Consider the following 4,661-nt stretch of genomic DNA (forward strand, 5'->3'; position numbering starts at 1 on the left):
ACTGTTATGAGTCACTGTGACCTTGACCTTTGACCAAGTGATATGAAAATCAATAAGGGTTATATACCAGTCATGATCAATGTACCTATAAAGTTTAATGGTCCTAGGCGTAAGCATTTTTGAGATATCATCTGGATACTATTTTACTGCTTTGAGTCACTTTGACCTTGACCTTTGACCTAGTGACCTTAACATCAATAGGGGTAATCTTCAAGTCATGATCAATGTACCTATGAATTTTCATGATCCTAGACGTAAGCATTCTTGAGTTATCATCTGGAAATCATTAAACTGTTTTGACTCACTGTAACCTTGACCTTTGACCTAATGACCTGAACATCAATAGGAGTCATCTGCAAGTCATGATCAATGTACCTATGAAGTTTCATGATCCTAGGCATAAGCTTTCTTGTGTTATCATCCGGAAACCATTTTACTGAGTCAAGTCACCGTGACCTTGACCTAGTGACCTATAACTCAATAGGGGTCATCTGCGAGTCATGATCAATGTACCTAAGAAGTTTCATGATCATAGGCGTAAGCATTCTTGACTTATCATTTGGAAACCATTTTTCAAAGTTGAGTAACTGTGACCTTGACCTTTGACATCGTGACCTGAAAATCATTAGGGGTCATCTGCGAGTCATGATCAATGTACCTTTATAGTTTCATGAGCCTAGGAATAAACGTTCTTGAGTTATCATCCTGAAACCATTTTACTATTTCGGATCACCGTGACCTTGACCTTTGACATAGTGACCTGAAATTAAATAGGGATCATCTGCGAGTCATGATAAATGTATTTATGAAGTTTCATGATCCTAGGCATAAGCGTTCTTGAGTTATCATCCGGAAACCATTTAACTATTTCGGGTCACCGTGACCTTGACTTTTGACCTAGTGACCTCAAATGGGGTATTAATTTATGCGAGTCATGATCAATGTATCTATGAGATTTCATGATCCTAGGCATAAGCGTTCTGAGTTACCATCCGGAAACCATTTTACTATTTCGGGTCACCGTGAACTTGACCTAGTGACCTGAAAATCAATAGGGTTCATCTGGGAGTCATGATCAATGAACCTATGAAGTTTCATGATCCTAGGCATAAGCGTTCTTGAGTTATCATCCGGAAACCATTTAACTATTTCGGGTCACCGCGACCTTGACCTAGTGACCTCAAAATCAATAGTGGTCATCTGCGAGTCATGATCAATGTACACATGAAGTTTCATGATCCTAGGCATAAGTGTTCTTGAGTTTTTATCAGGAAACCATTTTACTATTTCAGGTCACCGTGATCTTGACGTTTGATATAGTGACCTGAAAATCAATAGTGGTCAACTGCGAGTCATGATCAATCTACCTATCAAGTTTCATGATCCTAGGCATAAGCGTTCTTGAGTTATCATCCGGAAACCATTTTACTATTTCGGGTCACTGTGACCTTGACCTTTGACCTAGTGACCTGAAAATTAATAGGAGTCATCTTCGAGTCATGATCAATGTACCTATGAAGTTTCATGATCCTAGGCATAAGCGTTCTTGAGTTATCATCCGGAAACCATTTTACTATTTCTTTTTTTTGTTAAACGTCTTCAATTATTAATTGTATATAGATTTCTCTATAGTTTGAAAAACATTTCGGCAAATATTTCTCATGTAGGATAAAATGCAAATAATTAATAAAATATTCCCTTTAATCAGTATGTTTGTTTATCGGTCAATAACAATATCACTTTGAACATTGAATTATTTAAAAGTTATAACAAACATTAAATGTTCTCCGAACAAATGACTTATAACACATATAACAGATTGATAGGAAGATATGAACAAATCAAGGTTGCTAGGTTGCCCGCCTAGAAAAGTCCTGTTAGCATGGAAGTACTTGATATATAAATTTATTAGCCTGTCGGTGTTGTAAAGAAATAAAATATTTTATGAATGTCTCAAAGTGTAGAATTATTTTGCATTTAGTAAAAGAAAGGCAACATATAACCCTTAAGTGGCTGACAAGAACTTGTGGCTAAATACAACTAAAAAGAGGCATTATGATTCTTGAAAATAAAAGTAAACATCATTATATATGAATTTTCTGTGTTTTAAAGTGTTGTTTTTAGTGAATAGGGGAAATACATTTTCAAGAATAAACAATATAATTATAAATGTTTTGGCGAAGTGCATCATAGTATTATCATAGTACAGTTTTGGTCTAAAAATCCCGTAACATTTTTTAAATTTCATAACACCTTGTTGCAAAAAAAATCATGAGAAATAGAATTTTCAGAGTAACCTATTAAAATAAAATAAACAAGGGCTGTTTGTAAAACATGCATGCCCCCCCCCCATATGGGCTCTCCGTTGTAGTGACAGCCATTGTGTGAATATGTTTTTTGTCAATGTGACCTTGACCTTTGACCTAGTGACCTGAAAATCAATAGGGGTCATCTGCTAGTCATGATCAATATACCTATGAAGTTTCATGATCCTAGGAACAAGCGATCTTGAGTTATCATCCGGAAAACCACCTGGTGGACGGAGCGACAGACCAACAGACCGACCGACATGTGCAAAGCAATAAACCCCCTCTTCTTCGAAGGGGGGCATAAAAATGCTTTATATGACCTTAGATATGTTTTTTGCAATCATTTTTCATCAATTACAAATGTTTAAAAAAATTATTGTTTCATGCTACTCATGGTACCAGTTTTTTGTCTGAAAATTAATCACATTTTTTAAAAATGCATTACCCCTTGTTGCCAAAAAAATCATGAAAAATATAATTTTCAAATATATCCTTTAAAACAAAAAGAAAATGCCTTCTTAAACCTTAAATATTATTCCTTCAAGCATTTTACATCAATTATTTATGTTTGAAAAAATCATTGGTTCATGCTAAATACTGTTTGATATACTGTAAATAATGTAACCACACATCCAAGTAGTGAGTCCATCAAACTATTGCAACCGAAACACCTGGTGTGCCAAGGCACCAGCCGAAGTCAAATGCCTTCTGACTTGGTACATTTTACTATTTATATTTGTATGCATTTGTATGTATTTGAAAAAAATGTATAATCTTTAATGACATCTTCTGACCATGCATGTCCTAGATTTCAAAATCCAGGCCCTGGTCTGACACATTGGTAACATTAACGTTAATCAATGTCTCTTTTACTGGGATATGGTTCATTTAACTTTAAAGGGATCTTTTCACGTTTTGGTAAATTGACAAAAATTGAAAAAAGTTGTATCGGATTTGCAAATTTTCATTTCAGTTATGTTATTTTTAGGAAAAGTATTACTGAACATTTACCATGGTCTAATATAGCCATTATATGCATCTTTTAACGATTTAAAAATTATAAAGCGTTGCAACGCGAAACGTTTGAATAATTTGGAGAGTTATGTTGTTGTTGTTTAATTGTGTGAAACTACGAAGATTGCTTATACTAGGTATAAAATACGTCAACCATTTATACTTGCCAGAATAGTCGAGCTGGCTAATGCGTTTTTACTCCAGGACTAAGGGGGTCACTGGTTCGAGCCCTGCTGCGGACTGCTTTTTTTAAAGAATTTTATTCTGGATTTTTAACTGGAGCTTTTAATATCCAATGTTTACATTTATCAATATAAAGCATTTAATGACTTACTTCAAAACATGTCAAAATCTGTGAAAAGGCCCCTTTTAACATAATATCTACTCCTATAAATATGAGGTCAATATACATGGACTAAACGGTAAATTACGTCTAATTATTTGGACTGTAATGACATCAACTACTTAAATAGAAAGAAGAAAGAATTCATACTTACCAGTAATTTGACTAAAGAGTTTGTATTCAATGTTGTATTTCAGGACAGCTTGGTGATATGCAAATCCCATATGACATGTTGATATCGGGTATCATAGCCATTCAATAAGTCGCAAAATGCTTAAACAAAATTTATAAAGCAAAATGTGACTTAAATTGATAACTAAAAATACCATTATCGTCAGTATGCCAGTTTTGCCTTGTCAAACTGTCGAGATCCAGAAAGTGCTTCATTCACATTGAATATATCCTTCGAATTCCATTAATTGTTGCATTACTAAATAGCGAAACAAGCCGATTTAAGCTGTAAGAAAGTTTTGACATGAGTGTTATCAAGTCTCTCATGGGCGAAGCCATAGAAAGTGATCCATTCACATCGAATATATCCTTCGAATTCCATCCTTTGTTGTCATTAGCGGAGATTTAGTGAATAAATAATTCATATATAATAAATGACAGCTTCTAAATAGCGAAACAAGCCAATTTATGCAGTAAGAAAGTTTTGACTCGAGACTCTCATGGGGGCGGCCATTGTTGAATGTTGAAACACGAACGACAACTCTGCTAGGAGAATGTAATCAATGACGAGCAATCTCCTACGCAGTGGCGAATGCAAAAGGGAAGTAACTGAAAAAATCGAGTTATCTCAATCGGACTGGCTCGGTCTTTTACATATGTCGCCATTGTGAGAAATTTTTCTACTGGTTATGAAACCTTGAACGACGCTGTTCCAGCATCGTCAAAAAGAAATGGCGATATTTTTCTCAGCCACATAATTGTTAATAGTTTTATATCACAAAATGAAAGTGAACTGTCAAAAATGACAACCTGTCAACGTGTTG

The sequence above is a fragment of the Dreissena polymorpha genome, chromosome 1 (assembly GCF_020536995.1).
Source record: "Dreissena polymorpha isolate Duluth1 chromosome 1, UMN_Dpol_1.0, whole genome shotgun sequence".
In the NCBI taxonomy this organism is placed as follows: Eukaryota; Metazoa; Mollusca; class Bivalvia; order Myida; family Dreissenidae; genus Dreissena; species Dreissena polymorpha.